General features: G+C 45.5%; 1 protein-coding gene across 3 annotated transcripts in view; it reads left to right on the top strand.

The window, feature by feature from the left end:
- Nucleotides 1–21,620, top strand: part of LOC138566693 (leucine-rich repeat and fibronectin type III domain-containing protein 1-like protein) — a 799,167-nt gene that overhangs the window by 2,365 nt on the left and 775,182 nt on the right. The gene's annotated exons all lie outside the window — the stretch shown is intronic.

The following is a 21,620-nucleotide window of genomic DNA, read 5'->3' as shown; positions in this document are numbered from 1 at the left end:
GCGACAGCGAGGGGGCACAGGAGGAGGGGAGAGGGAGGAAGAGAAAGAGGGAAACACTAGGGAGAAATGGAGGTAGAGCGCACAAAAATAGAGTGAGTATGGGAGGTAGAGGGGAGGAGGCTATATAGAGGTATACAGGAGATGGTGGTAGGCGAAGAGACGGCAGGGAGGATGGTAAAGCGAGGCCCAACGGCGATGGAGAAGAGGTAGGCGGGAGTAGCGTAAATATAGGTGTGACGGAGATGGGGTAGGGGAAGAGATAGCGGGGGGGAATAACGTGAGGCCTGGAGGAGATGGAGAAGAGGAGCGTATAGATAGTTGTGACGGAGGTGGGGTAAGGGAAAGAGATAGAGGGAGGAGGGAATCGTTAATCATGAAGGAGGTGAGGTAAGGAGACGAGGTAGACGGGAGGAAGGAATAGTTAGGCATGAAGGAGATGAGGTAAGGAGAAGAGGTAGGTGGGAGGTGGGAAAAGTTAGGCATGAAGGAGATGAGGTAAGGAGAACAGGTAGACGGGAGGAGGGAATAGTTAGGCATGAAGGAGAAGAGGTAAGGAGAAGAGGTAGACACGAGGAGGGAATAGTTAGGCATGAAGGATATGAGGTAGGAAGAAGAGGTAGACAGGAGGGAATAGTTAGACATGAAGGAGCTGAGGCAAGGAGAAGAGGTAGGTGGGAGGAGGGAATAGTAAGGCATGAAGGAGATGAGGTAAGGAGAAGAGGTAGACGGGAGAAGGGAATAGTTAGGCATGAAGTAGCTGAGGTAAGTAGAAGAGGTAGGCAGGAGGAGGGAATAGTTAGGCATGAAGGAGAAGAGGTAAGGAGAAGACGTAGACGGGAGGAGGGAATAGTTAGGCATGAAGGAGATGAGGTAAAGAGAAGAGGTAGACACGAGCAGGGCACAGATAGGCATGAGGAGGTGAAGTTAGGAGAAGAGGTAGACACGAGGAGGGAATAGTTCGGCATGAAGGAGATGAGGGAAGGAGAAGAGGTAGACGAGAGCAGGGCACAGATAGACATGGAGGAGATAGACATGGAGGAGGTGAGGTAAGGAGAAGAGGTAGATGCGAGGAGAGAATAGTTAGGCATGAAGGAGATGAGGTAAGGAAAAGAGGTAGACACAAAGAGGGCATAGTTAGGCATGAAGGAGATAAGGTAAGGAGAAGAGGTAGGTGGGAGGAGGGAATAGTTAGGCATGAAGTAGATGAGGTAAGGTGAAGAGGTAGACGGGAGGAGGGAATAGTTAGGCATGAAGGAGATGAGGTAAGGAGAAGAGGTAGATGGGAGGAGGGAATAGTTAGGCATGAGGGAGATAAGGTAAGGAGAAGAAGTAGGCGGGAGGAGGGAATAGTTAGGTATGAAGGAGATGAGATAAGGAGAAGAGGTAGGCTGGAGGAGGGAATAGTTAGGCATGAAGGAGATGAAGTAAGGAGAAGTTGTAGACGGGAGGAGAGAATAGTTAGGCATGGAGGAGATGAGGTAAGCAGAAGAGGTAGACACGACAAGGGAATACTTAGGCATAAAGGAGATGAGGTAAGGAGAAGAGGTAAGCAGGAGGAGGGAATAGTTAGGCATGAAGGAGATGAGGTAAGGAGAAGAGGTAGACACGACAAGGGAATAGTTAGGCATAAAGGAGATGTGGTAAGGAGAAGAGGTAGACAGGAAGAGGGAATAGTAGGCATGGAGGAGGTGAGGTAAGGAGAAGAGATGGATGGTAGGAGGGTGCAGATAGGCATGGAGGAGATGAGGTAAGGAGAAGAGGTAGACTGGAGGAGGGTACAGTTAGGCATGAAGAAGATGAAGTGGGAGAGATAATGGGAGGAGGGTATATATAGCTTGAAGGAGATGGAGTAAGGGCAAGAGATGGTGGGAGTAGGGTGTAGATAGCCACAGAGGAGATGGAGTGAGGGAAATAAACATGATGGGGGCACCACCGGGCCATACATGGATTTGGAATGATTAAAGGAGACATCCAGTGTTAGAGGGCGGATCAGCGAGGAGCAGGACACGAGTTGAACTGTGAAGGGAATGCTGCACAGAAGGAATTCCTAAAGAAGGGTGAGAACAAAAGAGGGGAGAGGGAAACAGGGAACGGTGAAAGCAAGAATGGACCAATGTGTGAGAGGGAGAAATAAAGGATGCTTAGATGTGAAGCACAGAGGAAGTGAGAAGGAAGGGAGGGTAGACACTGACATGGAAAGAGAAGAAGAAATTCAGAATGACTAGAGGTGAAGAGAGCCTGCGAATGGGGAGGAGGAAGAGGAGAAACGCCTTACTGAAGGATTGCAATTCGGTAGGGCGAGGGCGAATAATGCAGAGAGAAGAGGGACCTGAGAGTCACGGCTTGGGTCCCAGCGAGAGGAGGTGGGCGGTGAAGGAATACAGGACTGTTGAAGGAAGTGCCTACTACACCTACTGTGGCAGAGTATATAGGCAAAGGGGAGAGAGATACCGAAGGAGACAGGGGTGCATTTGGTTCTCAGGATATTTACGAGTGACGCACCAACCCCCAAGAAGCTATAGGGCGCAGCACATGGGGCTGAGAGGAGGTAGACCGGCTTAGAGCACACGCATAAAGCAAGCCTTGCAGGGTGGCAGAGCCGCGGGGGCATCGGCTGTGGTGGGACCTTACAGCGATGGTCAGGAGACATGCGGGAGTTCTTTGGGACTGGGCGAGCACAGTTTGTGAATGCATTCCTTTTGGAGTTCCTTGGTGGCCCAAGGAGGTGATGCCACAGGGCTGAAACCTTGCTAACTCTGCCCTTACTGTGATGAGGGAGGGAAGAAGGAGGTGTTTCAGGTCATGGCTGAGGAGTATGAGGCGGCCTGCGTGAGTTTTCTATCGCACTTCTCGATGATTCTAACCTGGGTAGATCTTTAATTCGGGGGGGGGGGGGGATAGACAGGTCCCTTATCTCACCCGCCTTGACGAGGAAAGGGGTAGGTGAGAAACCTGAGTTCATGCTCATTAGCAATCCATTGTGAACCCTTGCTTTTCCATGGCTTGGGCTGAGATGACCAGTAGGTCCTGTGGTGAATTCTCAGAATATGCGTCTATGGCCTTATTCTCAGCACTCACAGCACTGACCACTCACAGCCGTAGCTCACTCACCCTTGTGGGAGGACGAGCAGCAGGCTGGATCCTCCCATTGCCTAGAGTGCTACTCATCCACTGCTGACGAGATGGCCTTTACGGGGACACTGTGGACCTGTGTTATACCGTTGCTCTGGTGATGCAGTTGAGGTGTTATGTCAGTGATAGCATCACTTATCCATGTGTTCAATCATTGCTGCTCATATGGGTCACAGGTGTTATATGATCCCTGGAGCCTGGGTTAACCCCTTGTTCTATACTAGGGTGCAGCTGTTGTGGCAAGATGACATCACTGGGGCATCTGTTGCATTTGTTAAATCATTGTGTCTATCAAGAGGTGCAGGTGTCATGACATCACTGAGGCATGTGTAAAATCATTGCTCCCAGGCTGGGGGCAGTTGTCATGACAGGATGGTATATAAATAGGCTACGTTATGCTATCCAATGTTTATACCGCAAAACAAAAGAGGTGATGCCTGGAAAGTTGCTAATTCATCTGAACTTCTGGCATTGCTCTGGGCAACCCGCCAGACCATCGTTCTTTGCCTGCCAAACCATTACAAAAGGGGGAAGACCATATGCAAATCAGGCTTGGTCCCACCCAAAAATGGGCACTCCAGCCCGAACTGCTTGGTCACATACCTTCTGCACAAGTCCACAAGAATCCCCAAACATGTTTCAGCCTTACTGGGCCTCATCAGTGGGGAGTAGCTTGGGTCTCTATGCCCAGCAGGCACGGGTCCCATGCCTGAGCATACCGTCCCATTTGAAGTGACTACAGCAAAATAAAAGAGGTGATGGCTGGAAGGTTTCAAATTAATCTGAACCTCTGGCATTGCTCTGGGCAACCCTCCAGACCATCGTTCTTCACCTGCCAAGCCATTACAAAAGGGGGAAGACCATATACAAATCAGGCTTGGTCCCACCCCAAAAGGGGCAGTCCAGCCCAAACCGTTTGGTCACTTGCCTTCTGTAGGAGACCACAGGAATCCCCAAACATGTTTCGACCTTTTTGGGCCTCATGAATGTTTATACAGCACCCATCACCGCCATAGTTGCCTTACATCATCTAGCCTTGTCCGCAAGCTGGTATACTATGATCCTGCCAGGATGTCGACAGACCGTAGTTTGTGGAAAGGAAGGGGAGGTTTGGGACAAGATGATAGAAAAGAGAAACTAGACAAACGAATGGGCAAGAACAGGAAGGAAACATTATTGGAATGATTGGGAGGGGGTATAGTAGGGGAGCATGGTTGAAACATGTGATAAGTTATTGGTAAGCATGCATGTAGGATTCAAGAGAGTACAGCCCATTTCAGAGCAGAGGCTTCTGTGATGGCAATATCTAGAACTGTCAAAGCATGCTACTACGTGTAGTTAGATGGTGAGTGGCAGCATTTCTATGATGAGGTGCAGGCATCTTGCCATCACTGGTGCATGTGAAATACGATTGCTCCTATCATGGAGGCCGTTGTTGTAGAAGACTGGTAGCATCACTGCTATGCTGGAGTACAGGTTTTATGCAGGTTATGGCATCCCTTGTGCATGTTTGAAATCATTGCTTCTGTGATAGGCTGGAAGTGTTATCAGGGACATCATTTCATCAGAAGGCCAGGGGTAGCGGAAGTGACATCACATAACTCTTGACCTCTGATGACATCACAGGAAGTGATGTCATTTGACCCACCCCAAAGTGACATCACAGGAAGCGATGGAACACGACCATTTACCCCTTGACAAAACAGGAAGTGGCATCACATAGCTTTGTTTCTAAGTACATTATGAAAAATATGGTTACAATATTACTGTAACATGATATACATTTCGTACACGTATGGATCACAATATGTATCGGCAGAAAAAACATGCTATAACTGCAACTTGCAAAAAGCAAAATACATAGTCCGAAATAGATGCTTATTCTACTCTAAATGCCTTTTGCAGGATTGTGTCTGCATTGTGAACTTGAGATGTTTAAGAACAAACTAAATCAGTGGTTCACCCCCTGAAGTGTGCCTGAAATAAAACTTTAATGAGTCTAGCAATTATTGTTCAAAATTCCAGAAAGAAAATTATTTGTCATTCCTAATCTTTCTTACTTAGGGTCAATACTGAAAGTGTCACACTTGTGAAACCCCCTGTTTTTGTTTTTTTTAAAGAAGCCTGAACAAGAAAGTCAGCCACTCTAGAAACAAAGAGCACATGACATTGGCCACAGCCCAGAAGTTTAAAAAAAAATAATCTTTTTTTAGGGGTAGCAAGGGAGACCTCAGGGGTCGCAAGCGCGACCCCTGGCGACTCCTAAATGATGTCCCTGAGTGTTATGGCAGTCATTGTCATGGCATCACCAGGGCATGCCTTTAAGCATGGCTCCTGTAATGGGGTGCCGTCATTATGGCGGTAGAAGAATCCATTTTATTTTAAATATGTATTGTTTTGTTAAATCTCTAATGCTGTCAGATGAGTTTTGAGTGCTTTGCGGGAGGGGCACGGCAGGAGTGCTTGTATGAAGCAGTTGTGTAAGGAGGAGGAGGGCGTGTTATCAGATTGATTAGGGAAGGCTCAGGTCAAACACTTGATGGAAAAGGATGCTGGCAGACCCTTGTGCCACTCGAACCTTCAGCAATGAGTGAGTGCTGGCCATTACTCCTGACATGGATGCACGTGGGAAGGCCGCTGTGAGCATGGTGTGAAGTCCTGTGATAGTCACATCTGTTAATGCAGGTCATGCGCCGTCTGCTCCGGCTGAACCCTCACCCAGGTCCAAGCACAAGGGGTGTGCATTTGCATTCCACATGGAGATGCCCCTGGTGCTGCCTGGTGCACCACGTGTTACACTGTGATCTCATCGGCCTGGGCATTCCTGTTTTTTGGTTTGTGGGTGCGGGGTGGCATTCTGTACTCGTTCCACAGGGTTGGAGAACACCTATTTATGGTGTCTTTTCCTGCCATAGTAGAAGACTTTGGAACTGGTGAGGCACCTGCTGCAATGTGAGAGGGGGTGTCCTTTTCAGAGCAAGAATCTCTCTCCTGGAGACACGAGGATTGAATGCATTGGAAGGCACTGCACGTCTCCTGATAATCTTACCATGGCCCTCACACTGGGACTATCCGCTTGTTTGCATTGTCGCAATATAACATATAAAAAAGGCATTCCCGCTGCTCTGACAGTTCACTTGATGTTTATGAATTTGCATCTTTGGCGCATACATCTATCTCTCCAGGGATACTTCTCTGTTGGTTGAGGCTGGACCCAAACAGCTTCACCACCCGCAACCATCTTGCAATATGGGCTCCCACTCCACTATGCACCAGCACAGGGGACTATGCAGGGCCCTCTCTCATACCGCCACCACAGGCACGAAGGACAGTTTACAGTTTATTCCTTTCACCTACAGTACTAAATCCCGCTCTTCGTGGGCATGGAGCCCCTCCCCCCCAATCCTAGTAGGCGACAAGCAAGCCTACATTATCAAACCAGCTTTCTATTGGTGATACTAGGGGACTCTATATCAACTAAACCTGAAACAACAACACCAGCATGCACACTCCACTAAAACCCTGCACCAACAAACTGAAACCAGCAGTGCCACACTAAACACTGCAATTCACAGACAGCAAGAGGACCTCGTCACTTTAATGACTCCGCACACCTGACCAGTAACCTCATCAGCACAGCAAAAGCACCATGTTACAATACTACCATTACTGAAGCACCCAACCCAAGCAGAGCCTTCTTCAAAGCCATTAGCCACTGTACCACGCGTTACATAAGCTTCAATGCCACATTCCAAAGACAAATGTAACTCTATTAGACTTTATTCATTGACAAAACAGACAGCAACCGACTCCACGTTGATAACCCAAGTTAGATTACACCACCCATCTCTTCAACCCAGCTACATCCCCAGATGGTCTGCCTGCTCAGAGCAATCAGACGTGAGGGCTTCACTGGCCTCATTGTCACCACCACCACTGTAGACAATGTCTTCCCGGTCCGCATAAAAACGTGCTCATCCACAACACACTCACTTCCCTTCTCTACATCATCAATGCCTTTATCACTAAAAGCATGTTTCACAAAGCAATCAAAACATAAATGGCACGTACAATACTGCGGAAACGCACACTTAAGCTTGATGACCGTGCCAACTATAGACCAATCATCTACTCACCTTTCATTTGAAAGACACACAGGAAAACAGTCTCCCAAAACTGAAATAAAGGATCAACCAGCACTACTTCGTACAAGATGATTGATCTGGCTTGAGACCCAGTTGGGGCACTAAGACTGCAGTAATGTGTGATCACTAACTACCTCCATATCATTTACAATGTTGGTCCATGTCTACTGGTCCTGCCTGATCTCTCAGCAGCCTTCGACACAGCTGGCCACAAAGCTGTATGCAATATCCTTACATGGTGCAAGAAATTCAACAAGATGGGCCTACAATGGCCATCCTTACAACTCACCAAATTACACCAGCTCTTCCAAATGGGCCGAACACTCCCAAAAATGATCTAGTGGCCTGGGGAGTGTTCCAAGCTTCCTTCGTCCCATCATCACCTTCAACCTTTATATGGAACCAATGGGAGAACTCAAAATGTGGCAATACTCTGGCTGCACACAAGTATACCTTTAGATCACCTCACATACACCAAATCATCCTCATCTATACTTGGATGTCAGCCAATAAATAATTCAACCTTAGTGACTGTCAAGGCCAACTCAAATTCAAGCATTGTTTCTGGACAAGGAGTTCGAAAGAATGACAGCTCAATTCACCCTCAGTGCAAACTCTCTTGGGTTGATCATAGACAGATACCTCTCATTCAGGACCCGCTTTGGTATTAAATCCCAGAAGACATTGTTACAACCACTCCCTCCTCTGTAAAATCACCTGCCCGAGCTGGATTTCTAAACCACCATCAAAGTGGTGGTCCTGTTCACCTGGGCAGAGTGAATGACTTTACTGCCAGAGTCATGGATACCTCATTGACACCAAAGAAGAGCATGTGACATAACACATCAATGCACTAAGCTGAACACATCAGACCAGTAAAGGAAGCCAACCGTATCAACCCCACCCTGAAGGAAGTACACTGGTTTCCCCATCAGGCTTGCATTATGTTCATTACTCCTGTGTCAGGCAATGCTGATTGAAACCATCACTGCAAATCATGAAATGCAAACACGAAAAGGGTAGGAGTAATGGTAACTAACATAGCACACTAATTCTCAGGAACAGCATCCACTCCCATATGGAGATAGTCTACCCCCCGCCTTTCCTTCATTTTAGAAATGGCACATAAACCATCCCTGAAAGGAATAACGATAAGTCCACTCAGCGGACCCTGTGCATCTGACTCCCTACCTCTCATTGCTCCCATACCCTGTTCCTTCACACACACACACACCCACCCACACCCACCCACACCATTCTACTCCTCGCTACTCTATTGTGACTGTTCACTTTGTTCAGCGCTCAGTGGTATCCACCCAGGTTTGTACTTTCTAAAATACTATACATACTTAAATAATGCTCTCTAACCTTGATTCAAATCTTCCCTCTGTCCTCATCTTACTCGATCTCTCTTCTGTCTTTGACATAGTCAATCATGCCATCCTGCTCAATCGTCTCCGTGATAACCTGAGTACCACCGATCAGGACCTGGCCTGGCTGACCTTGTTCCTCTCTGATCGACCCTCCCAGGTCCAACTTGGGTCCTTCCTTTCCTCTATCTCACTCTGTACCTGTGGTGTTCCCCAGGGGTCTAACCTCTCTCCCTGGCTGTTCAACCAATACCTTGCACCTCTCGCCCATTGCATTGCCGCTCTCTGCTTCAACTTTCAGTGCTACGCGGAACGGAAGACACTCAGCTCGTTTTCAGGCTCCCCTCTGCCACTTCTTCTTCTTCTTCTCTCATCTCTGACTGTCTGTCGGCTATCCAGGAGTGGTGTGCCGCCAACAATCTCTACCTTAATGACAGTAAGACAGAGATTCTCCTCATCGCACACCTGCACCCCATTTCCTGTCAATCTCTGGCCGGCCTCCCTTGGCCCTCTTCCTGCTCCCACCTGTGAAGCTAAGAATCTCAGGGTCATTTTAGACTCCACACTCTCCTTTTCTCCTCACTTTTCTGATGTTTCTAAGAAGTAAAACTACCAACTGCACATACTCAGAGGTATTCATCCTTTCCTCTCCTTCCCCCACCTGCTCACTGTGTTTAGACCTCTGGTTTTCTCTAGGCTGGACTACTGCAACCGCCTATTTCTAAATGTGCCTGCTTCTACTCTCCGCCCCCCTGCAACTCATTCAGAACAGGACTGCAAGACTTGTGCTTGGCCTCAAGCCCAAGGAGCGTATCTCTCCAGCACTAAAATCTCTGCATTGGCTCCCAGTGGCTGCAAGGATTAAGTTCAAGACCCTCTGCATTGTCCACAAGGCCTTCTGGGGCCTGGGTCCTCAATACCTTCAACTGTCTCTTCGCAAATACCTTCATACTCAAGCTCTTTGCTCCTCCACCTACACCTCTCTCAGGGTCAGTCGCTTCGCCAAGCAACGATTTGGTGGTAGATCTCTTTCTTCGGCTGGGGCCTCCCTCTGGAACAGCCTCCCTGCCTCCCTAAAACTTGAGGAGAAACATCTCCGGTTCTGGAAGCACCTCAAGACCTTCCTCTTTGCTTCTGTTTTCTCTCTTCCTCTCTCCTGCTGATTTCCTGTCTGATACTGCACTGGTCACCTGGCTACCCTCTGATTTGGGCCCAGGTCCCTGCCCGCCCAGTTGCATACCCGCACTGCCTCCCGGCGACCCTTACACTTGGGTTTGTATCTGGAACCCTACAGTCCCCCTACCTGCACTTTTGGGCACCTGCTGTCTGCACTTACCCATGCACCTGCCACCTGCTGGCCGCACTTCTTGTTATTGTTTGATCCCATGTACAGCACTGCCCCCCCCTTTCCCCTTGCACTTTAACCCTCCCCCTCCCCTGCATTTGCGCGAGCTCAATGTTACTTAGCCTAGTAAAATGGGTGTCTCTGTGCTCCCTCTGTTCCCACCTTCCTTGCTTCATCATGCCTTGAAACATTTGTGTATAGGCACGTTACAAATGCCATATCATATCATATCAATGCTGTTCTCGGTTCGGATATAAACATAAACATTGTCCTGCATGCGGGTGGAACAGCAAGAAAAGGGTCTGGCTCCCAGCTCTTGTCGCCATCTCTGAAAGAGTTGAGTCAAGACTTCTTGGTGTCTGCCTCAGGCGGTAGATCATCAGGGGCAGGAGTGGCCAGCATGGCCATCACTGGTCCCCTGCCACGAAAGCAAAAGGGGAAGGGAGCTTGTGCTTAACAGAACCAGCCCCTTCCTCTGGAAACTGCTTCAACAGTGCATACCTGAACGACCCCATGCATGCAGGTGGTCCATCGAGTGATTCGGAAACACAAACTCACATTAGAGATTGCTTTCCCTCTTCCTTAAACCTTCAGTCTTCTTGCCATGTTAATATCATTGTGGCCTTCAAAGGCAAGGGCATTTGCCTCAGGCCGTTCACAGCAGTCACTGGTTGGTGGTAGTCCCTTGTGGTGGCCATGCAAGTCCAACTTCACAAGGAGAAGCTCACTGCATGGCTAGTGAAAGCCATCATCCCACCACAGCAGACAAGGTGAGTCTGGATACATCTCATTGGATAACTAACAAAAAAGCCCTCTAGTCCCACTTAGACCCCCACAGATGTGGATGGAATCAAAATACAGTATGACAACAACATACCTGAGAAACAGCCCATTTCACCCCAGATCAAGACAGTGAGAGATTAACCAAACTTTCTTTTAACTCCGAACAAACTCTGGGTCTGGGAGCTATGCAAATTAAATAAATAAAATTAATAAATTCGGTTTTTAGTGTAGAACAATGTGCCATGACCCGTAGCGTATAGAACAATCCTTTCAGAGGTCTTTGCTGACTCTGCAATTTCTTCCTTAAGATTCAATCAGGCTTCAGAAGAGATATCTCAGCGTTAACTTTCTGAAATCATATTTCAGTTGGTATTTCATCTCTAACAAAATTGTTTGCTCAGCCATGGTTAAATGAGCATTTCCCGTGGCAAAGCAAAGTGTACAGGGGTCGGGCACACTAGATGTACCCAAACCCCAAAGGCAGAGAATTTGAAAAGGAAACTATGTGCGCAGAGTTGCCTTCTTTGTTTCATTTAGGGTTTAAAAAATGGTTTAAAAAAAACGTCCCCCCTCTTTTGTAAAGTGCTGCTATACGGAACATACATTCTGACAGTAAAAGTCCAAGACTTTGAAAAATACAGCTGAAAGTTTAGCAAAAGACAGCATCTAATGATATGCCAGGAAACACCATTTCCCCCCTCCCTAAACGACAGGAGGAACGAGCACATCTGATGTCTAACAATAGGACATTCCAGATAGTAGGAAAGAAGACTCTGGAGAATGCTCAGACTCTGCTAGCATCGAAGGAAACATCTGCTACTACTCAGGCAGGTGCAACAAATGAAGAAATGATAAGCAGTATTTTCTCTCCAGAACAGATAACCCTACACATTAAATTGAGCAGACCCTTGTTTAAATCGGAAGCAGTGTCCAAAATATGTTCCCTCTCCACACTACTCCCTCTCTATCTCTATTCAAATCCAACCTCCAAGCTCTCCTGCTTACTAAAGAAATTCTTGCATAGCATTCTACGCGACCACATCCCCCTGTTCTACCCCCCCCACCTCTCTACGCCAACTCCACGGCACTTGTACCTCATCCCTTCATCCTAAAACGTAACGTCCTGCACTATCTCATTCCCATATCATGCTCTACTGTCCTGATCCCTGGTTCATGTTTCTACCTCCCCGGCATCATCTGGTCTTATATCCGCCTCCTCTCACCAATTGTTAAGGACACTGGTTTTCCGCTCTGTAAATCAAGGTAAAAAGGTTTTGTAAACATTTTTTTAACCAAAAATACATTGGGCCTCATTACAAATCATGCGGTCCGGAAATAACGGTGGTGGTAAACCCGCCGCCACTGTTGTTTCCGGACTGCCTGATCCCAACTCCTGCAGGCGGGAGGTGGTGTTCCCGCCAGGTCTGACCTGGCGGGTTTAACACCGCCCGCCTGCAGGCGGACGAGGAAACACTGGCAGCATTACGAGATGCTGCCAGTGTTTCCATGATCCCCATTCCCATTGAGTCCCATAGGACTCAATGGGAATGGGGATTAACACCATTCCGCCTCCGTGATTCCCAGGAAACCGGGGTTGTAATGCCCCGTTAATTCAGGGAATCAAAGAGGCGGAATGGTAGTACGAGTCCGGCGGTAACCAGGCAGTTTTACCGCCTCAGTTACCGCCGGACTCGTATTGAGGCCCATTGTTTTCCCTGCAATTTTCATTTATACATAAATACATAAAAACGAGTCCTTAAAGAAAACTAGAAAACAGGCCACTCTATATCTCTAAGTATCTGATGGATGGATTGTTGCTTTGAGTAGAAAACTCAATATCCTGACTCTTTCACGTCCAGAACCCTACTGAAATCCCTGTTCTCATAGCTGGCTGGATGGAATGGGCTCACGTTGTACCCTTGTTGCCCTCTAAGACCATCATTTGAAATGCATATCCCTAAAAGGTCCCGGAACTGAGTGGAAACATCGTTCACATTGGTTTTCTTTTTAAATAGCTCAGAGCCAACAGGCCGCAAATGAACATGGCTGCATGAAAGCAGTTCTGCGTTTTTGCTCACAGTACCTTGCATGCTGATAATTGAAATGTACCTTTTTCCATTACACGTACAGTGCGGGTCCTTAAGCCTAAGCATCCAAAGTGCGGTTGCCTTAAAAGCCAAGCCTGGATCACAGAGACTTTGATGGCAGAGGGCCAGATGGCAACTATACAAATGCCCTCAAGAGCTTGGATGATCTTGGTGTCTAGCCACGGGTGGTGCAATTCCCTTCGCAAGGAGCTGTGGCCTTACGCCAGGGGCAGGACTCCTGAGACCAGAGGTTTATACAGGGAACGGTGCTTAAGCAGCAGGAGCTCGTTTCTGTTATAGAGTTTACAGCTAATGCCAAAGCTCCAAAGCCCTTCCAGGGACCGAGAACGCGAGTTCAATACGGTGCCTTTAACTATGATCTTGAGACTCCAGTCACTGGGTCTTTTTTAACTGCAGAAAGATATGCCAGGTGGGCAATACAAAACATGCAAAACAATACATTTAATTCAGGCAGGTCAGCACTATACAAACCGTCAACAATAAATAGAAACGAAACTGGCAGAAAACCATAAAATAAATAAATCTCTATGCACACACACTGTGGTTAACAGTATCATGCATCCAGATTCCAGATCGCAGGGTCAGGGCTCAAAACAATTTACTCTACTCATTCTCGAACTCTTTGCAACATGCAGAACGTTGACATGCACATCTCTGCACCATGCAACCACACTTCACATGCGTGTTTGCACCATAGATAACATCTCAGCACCGTGCAACCCTTCGACACATGCATGTTTGCACCATGCAGCACATCAACACGAGTTTTATGTGCACCATGCAGCTCCTCTACACACGTGTCTTTGTACCATTTAGCTCTTCAACACATGCAACGTTGCACCATGCAGCCTTCCTGCCTGTGTGCCTTTGAACCGCACAGCCCTTTGGCATAAGTGTCATTGGACTATGCAGACTGTCAACATACACAACGTTTCACAATGCAGCCCTTCCACACATGCGTTTGCACCTTGGAGCTCTTCTACACGAGTTTCTTTGCACCATGGAGCCCTTCTACCCATGCAACTTTGCACCATTCAGCCTTCCTGCAAACATGCCTTTGAACCACGCAGCCCTTCTGCATAAGCGCATTTGGACTATGCTGACTGTCAACATACACATCTTTTTATAATGCAACCCTTCCACACATGCGTTTGCACAATGAAGCTCTTCTACACGAGGTTATTTGCACCATGGAGCCCTTCTACCCATGCATCGTTGCACCACGCAGCCTTCCTGCATACGCGCCTTTGAACAACTCAGCCCTTCTGGATAAGTGTCTTTGGACTATGCAGACCTTCTACATACAGATCTTTGTACCATGCAGCCCTTCGTCACATGCGCTTATACAATGGAACCCTTCCTCATGAGCATCTTTACCCCATGTGGCACTCCTACATATGCATCTTTGCACCAGGTACACCTTCTACCTACACATACAAACAGGTACTTTGCAGCGTTCTGGTGGCCTCTTCTGTATGCAGCATATAGTTGCTGAATCCAGTATCAGGCTGCCTACTGCTAGCTAGTAGACAAGTCTTCCTGCTAATGTCAATGCCAGTATAGGGTTTCAATCATGGTCGTTGGCGCATTTCGCCTGTTGCTTAGAAATATCGGTCATCCACACTTTATTGCAATTTTTAATCACAAAGGTTAACATATGCAGAAGCATAGGGTAAATTGGATACAAACAGAACAGATCAGTTATTATTTCTTCAATGTTATACAAATTGGCTGAAAGCATATAAGAAGACACAGACTTCAACTGAATGGCAAAAACAGCTGCATATAATATAATTACTACGCAAGCTACCAAGGCCGTGTGTGCCCTAATTAACGGATAACTGTAATTGGCAGTCTACTCTACACGCTAATTCAATTTCTGAAAACAAGTGGCTCCAACTAGTCGGGCAGTTACAAAATGATGATGGCTGAGTGCCTCCTTTCCATGCTGACCCCCATATATTGTTCAATTCCCACAGTAAATCTGCTTTAATCTCTGGCTAGAGGGAGGATGCGTTTTCCTATACAACATTTGTAAAGCCATTTAAAATGAAACCCCTGAATCGTCCATGGACCTGATGATCTATCTAACGAGATTGTCGAAGCTGATATTCCTTTATGCATCCATTTAGAGTCTCTGGTTTCATATATGTTAAGATCTACTCGTTTTCCCTCAACCTGAAATATATCATATATATTGCAATTCATAATAAGGGTTGCCACAATATACCCGAGAATTTTAGACCAATTGCATTATCAGCTGCAACTAGCAAAGTCTTTTGTTCTTTATTGTTGACTGCATCACTATACTGGTCAAAAGAAAATAAGATTGTTCCTATTTCACAGACTGGGTTTACTAAGAGATCCCACATTTTGACTACTGGTTCTTCCATGATTACATTTAAGTATGAAGCTGATCCCGTTACAGGTAATCGATTATATATTGCTGTGCCAAGACACAGACTTTTTCTTTTTTTATAGATGGAGTTATTATGAAATACAATATTTAGGGTTTATAATTAGTAATTCTTATGCTTAAACATCATTTTATAATAAAAAGAGTACACAATCCCCCATCTGGTTAGCTTAGTAAAAAGTTATAATTCTAAATATGGGGTGGAGTGGGGTGGAGTGTGGAGGCACTTTGTTAAAGCTCTATATGCAAAAAATCTCGCCATCATTACTATTTGGAATAGAGATGTCCCTTACAGTTTCATTAAAGACATTGAATGCATGGGAGCAAATAATATGGAAAAGTCTCCTGGTGTTTCTTAGGCCTACCCAAATTCGAGTCATTGAAATAAAATTGCTTCTACATTCTATGTGTTCTAGGAACATTCTCCGAAGACAAATACTTTTTGCTAAGATTTGTTCTGATAGTTTAAGTAGTTTGCTTCCACTAATTGATGCCCTGTTGGGTAAGGATAAGACTATTTTTATTGAGAGTTTTTTAAAAAAAAGTTCCACATATTTCATGTTTTTATTGACTATTCTCCATCAGATTTTACAGAATCAATGTCCTGTTATCTTAGAAAAAGCATTCTTTGGTGAGATTGGAAGTGTAATGTATTCTGTTTGAGGGGAAACCATTTATTATTAGAGTATGTCATTAATTGTGCTAGACCATTCACTGTACAGACACATAAAAAGCTATTTCTGGCTTTACATTATGCTAGATTTGATTTCAATTTGTATCCTTTACGTGCCAGTTAAGGCATTTTAATAAGAAAACACATGTGTTCATTTTTGCAGTTATGTACCAGTTATTGAAACATTACAACACGTATGTACTGACTGTCTATTTTTATGGCACATAAGTTACATTCTTTTGGACCTTTTTGGCATAATTGAAATCTTCTTGAAATGAATGTGCTCTTTCCTCGTCTAATGTCTGATAAACAGGTGTACTTGATTTTAGCATTATGACATTATTGTGATCATGTATTTAATCGAGTTTCTTAAAGTTTTCTTCAGTCTCATTCAATATCGTGTAATTAGGTATTATTCTTTATTATTGTGATTTTATCAGTTATTTAGTCTTTTTTACTAAGTTACGTTGTGTGAGGTTTATTTGAAAGCAAATTTACAAATAAAGAAATACAAGAATATTGAAAATAATCACAGAGAAAAAAAAAGCCTCAGAAAAATGTTTGATTTCTAAAATTCCAAGAGAAGCAGAAAAAATTAGTTCAGATTCTGATACAATCATTTCAAACACTCCAGTTGAGTTTGACATCATGAGTTGCCGGGTCTAAATTTTCTAGAGTAACATGGGTTGAAGATCCTTGAATAGCCCACCTTGAAGAACCCAATTCAAAGCAGATGGGGATCTTGAGGCAGTAGAGACTGTAAATACAGGTGCAGCAGTGGTGGGGGTTCCCAGGGAATTTCTCGGTTTAGTACAGATTTCATATCCTCAGATAAGCTTCATGGGAGTTTGTGGAGAAACAGGAGTTGGACATCCCGTGTAAATGGTTGAATGATTCATGGTAGCAGGATATGAAATTACAGAGTACCAAGTGCTGAAGACCATGGGACAACAGGTATTTGCTATGTGGTGATAGAAGAGGATGTCAGTACCCAGTGCATGGTTTAGAGATCCTGATACAAAGTTTGGAGATCCTGAGGTACCAAAATTAGAGAACTCAGGTAACATTAGTTGTAGATTCTAAGATAATACAGGTTGGAGAGACTTCGATTGCCAGGGTTGGAGATACTTTGGTAACATGTTATAAGTCAAGGGACAGCAGATGGGGAAGATCCCAGAGTAACTGTGTTTGGTTGTCCGGGGGTAACATTTTTGTTGGTGATCCTAGGCTACTAGAACATATGGGATTAGCCTGAAATGGATATCCTTTCTTTTTGTGGCATGGCATTTTTTACTGGCTGGGAGTCCATATATGGTAATACTGGCATATACTGGTACAGCATGCAAAGAAATGTTTGGGCACAGCTAGCTTGAACATGTTTAACATACTAGCATATGCTGTGGACAAAGGCATAATGCAAATATTCCCGTGCACTATTGTTCACTTGCATCTATTGTGGTTTTCATGTGCTATAGTACATAATTGAAAGCAAACTGTGTGGCTATTTTTCCAATTTTTCAAAGAAGTGCTGAACAAGTATTTTAACCCAACATTTTGAGGTTGAACCATCCTGTACCTCCCTTGTTTGGTTCGGCTCCCTCGCTACACTCAATTTCTCCTGCAAAATTAGGCACATACATTTACGCCCTACAGTTCACAAATTCACCAGCCACCACTGAGTTTCAGTCATCCAAACCATTTGTAAAATACTCTTTGCCAACTAAAGATGTTTAATCTAGAGTGCGCGAATTGTCACCAAATTGAATGATTGGACCTTTATTTGTGATACTGCTATTTTTGCTCTATAACCTTGCTGTGCTTGTATTTCCACCCACCTCCCTGGAGAAAAGGTCTCTTGGCATTCTTCTGTGAACATAATGCACTGAAGCCCTCATATTAGATAAGCTGCCTGCCGGCTTTACAAAAGATAGTCCACTCTTTGTAAAAATGGCAGATAGTGCGAGCCACCAGTAAATAAAAACAAAAAAAAAAAAGTCAATTATCCCAAGGCAGGAAATAATGGCTGAAACGTTGGCACTCAGAATCTTGAATTGAACTGACACTTCAATAGCTTTATTCTCTCGCCCCAACTTGATAAACCAAAATGTTTAACCTCCTGGATGAGAATCTGCCCTGCCCTTGACCACAGTCTTCAGGGTTAAGGGAGAGCAGTATCACTCTTCCATGAAACTCCTTTCACAATTTTACTGAGTTTGGGGAGACTGCCAACCAGGTGCTGACATCCTGCCTGGGAACATTGTGTGTAATGGGGGTTTTAAGCAATAGTGATGGGCTGTCCTGCTCCCAGTTCAGAGAAAACACTGGTCAAGTCCTACTTCGCGGTGACGTCTGAGGACATGAACTCATAGCAAGTCAATGTTCCCCCCTTTTAGTAAACAGGGGAATGGGTAGGTCTTGTCCATTGGAACAACTTCACTTGAATTTTCTTTTCTGGCACGTAGTTAGAAACTGTTTGAAAACTGTGGAGGAGGAATGGTGAATTCGGATACACCTAAGTGCTGTTGAAAAACATCCACGTTTCTCACCGAACGTCACTTCTTAATCAATTACAGTTATTTTTAAAGCATATCTATTGAGGTCATGCAGGTCCTCGCTTTTAGTTCATGAGATGTAATTTTCATACAGCATATCTGGAATGTCATTTCCCATTTATAAGTGTAGAACTACACATGCCAGAATGCAAAGTAATGTGAGCTGCAAAGTCAGGCCTATCTTACATCTGAAAATGGACAACCTGTGATCTTTGCAAACTATCCTAACACCTTAAAGACTCACCCACCCGACTGTGGGCTGGGGTCTGTTTTAGCTTTGAGATGCAAATGCGCTTATCTCAATGCTAATCAAAGCACAAGTTCAGCCCCCTGTTGTGGCCGTGGCAGAACAGGTCTGATACAAAATAAGTAAATAAAAAGAGTGCCTCAAAGTTGTATCTGGTCATTGCATTGAATAAAAAGCATCGACAGACCATACCATTGAAAAAAATGCATTGAAAAAAACATTTAATGTATTTTTTTCAGTGATAAAGCATTTAGTTTAGTAAAAAGGTGTTTTAATATTTTCCAAAGGGGGGTTGGTGGGGAACCCCCCCCTCATAAAAAATATAAAAAATTGCATGGTTGTCGATGGTTTGGCTGTCGATGCAATCACTAGGAACCCCTCAAGTAAATAGTGACATATTAATAACAAGTAATTGCAGCCCAACATGGGTCCCTGCTGGGGTTTCTCAGCTTCACCAGATTACACTTCAATTGGGCACCATTACCTATCGACTCACTGAGAATAAAGAGGATTATGTCCCTTCTCTAAAAATAATAGTGGGTTTATCTGCTCGAAACCACCCTTGACTCGTGCCAAGGGTGTAACTTTTAGCCAGGAAGATATGGTGATACCATTTCTTCCTGGCTTCTTAGGACCAGTGGAGAACAGCTGATCACAACAGTGTTGCTGTGTTTCAAATTATTTAGCGTGTCTGGGAAGTGAAGGTCTCGCGTGGGTGGTGCATCCAACCCAAAATGAAATGGCCACCCGAGAGTCCATATCCACCAACACTGGAAGATCAATGCAGGGAAGCTGCTTTGGTGTGTTTCAACGCAGTGGAATGACTGACACAGGTCTTCATAATGAACAGATCATCCACCAGTAATTACCGTGGCCACTTGATATGATATGATATGGCATTTGTAACGCGCCTATACACAAGTGTTTCAAGGCGCGACGAGGCAGGGAGGGGGGAACAAAGGGAAGACAGACAACGATCCTACTAGGCCAAGTGTCATTCAGATCGCGCAAGTGCATGGATAGGGGGAAGGGAAAGTGCAAGGGGAAAGGGAGGGGGAAAAGTGCAGTACAGGGTAGAATAATAGATCAATAATAGGGCCAGCTGGTGGCAAGTGCACGGTAAGTGCAGACAAGTGCTGGGAGGGGGGCTGTAGGGATACAGAGACAGTCCCGCAGTGCAGGGGTTGCCAGGGAGGCAGTGCAAGTGGAGAGTGGCTGGGCCAAGGACTGAGATCGGTGAGAGTGGCCCAGTTGCAGATTCAGTGCAGTTTCAGTGAAGAATTAGCAGGGGAGAGCGGGAGAGAAAGCAGAAGCAAAGAGGAAGGTTCTGAGGTGCTTCCGAAACCAGAGATGGTTCTACTTCCCAACACAATAACTGGATCTGCCAATATCACTTTTCATGAGGTTGATGATTGTCCGTGTTAGAAAGAGAAAGGACTGCCTGTGTGGAATCGCCATCTGGCAATAGTTTGGAAGCCATGGCTTTTTTGATTTTTAAGTAATACAATGATGCAGTTAATTATCTCTCAGGGAGGGTGACCTGCCAACGAGTTTCCCCTTTCCTAACCTCCATGCCAAAAGCATAGTGTACACGTGTGCCCTGATGGATCAGTACCCTGTGTCTGCTCTCCAGTGGCACAGAGCAGGTTCAGTGGTCACAGGTAACCTATTGATAGCTGCATATTCAGGCGAGTCACTGCATCACAAGTGACTGCATTTAAGACATGAACCCCTGTTCCTAAAACCATATAGCTATAACAGTGACTATGCAGTTAAAATTAATAATATAAGCCGTACCCACGTTTATGGTATGGTGGCCAGTCTCTCTCATAATTATCCAAGCCACATCAATTTAATTTCATACACATGACAGTACTGTGAGTCCTTACCAGCTGTGGAAGGTTTATGTGTATTCTGGTTAGACAGCATGGCACTGCCAAGTGACAGGACAGGAGATGAATGGCTATGCCTCTTATTTGGATCCTTTGTGAGGTCAGCCAACACCTCTCATCAGTGAGCCAGTCTCCCAGCAGGTGCTGGCCATGAAATCAGGAGTCAAAAGGCAAACCCATACCTAAAGAAATAGCCTCGCACCAAGGTTCTGCATGCAACAAGGGCCTTTGATGCTATTGACAAGGGAAGGGGCAGAGTTAGTGTGGAATGGAGGCTCTCAGACCAGTTGGAGAAAGATTTAATCATCATGTGTTCTCTCTATACCTCTCTTCCTTCCTGTTTCCACCATTTCCTTTAACACAAAGCACTTGTCTCAGGAGGATAGCTCAGTGGCAGTGTGCTCACCTTCGAAACAGGATGACACGGAGCACTACAGGTTCAATCATCGGGTCCACGCTTAGAAACCTCTGGGTATTAAGCGCATTATAAATAACCTATCATATCATATCATATCACTTTGGGCAGGATGTCAAAAGGCATTGTACTTTTGTTCCAAGGATATAGATTGAACCTCCACAGCAGGTCTGCGTAAGTCTTATTACTTGTGGAATTTTGCCTTTAAAGCAAGTGGTCTCCAACTCTTTCTCTGATTCATCTCTGGACTTCAGCCTTGAATAGAAATGTGTTTGGACCCCGTTGGGAGATCACTCCTTTCCAAAGTCCTCCAGTTGTGAAGAAAGGTGGTCCAAGTTAGAGGCAGCACTGCTCCCTAACCATCCCGGGGAACATTGGAAGTGACCTTCTCCTTGCGCAAGACCTGTCTTTATGTCAGCCAAACCGGTACCTGGGACCTCCCCATGCTAAAGGGCTCCTGCCGCTGTGTGCCAGCCTCCACTGTGCAAACTACCCTTGTCCCTGAGACGCTGGGGCGGGACTCACAGCACCAGAGACCCAGA

The sequence above is a fragment of the Ambystoma mexicanum genome, chromosome 2p (genome assembly GCF_040938575.1).
Source record: "Ambystoma mexicanum isolate Mex_15411 chromosome 2p, UKY_AmexF1_1, whole genome shotgun sequence".
NCBI classification, from domain to species: Eukaryota; Metazoa; Chordata; class Amphibia; order Caudata; family Ambystomatidae; genus Ambystoma; species Ambystoma mexicanum.
Note: the sequence above shows the minus strand (reverse complement) of the source record. Positions and strands in the feature narration are given on the sequence as shown.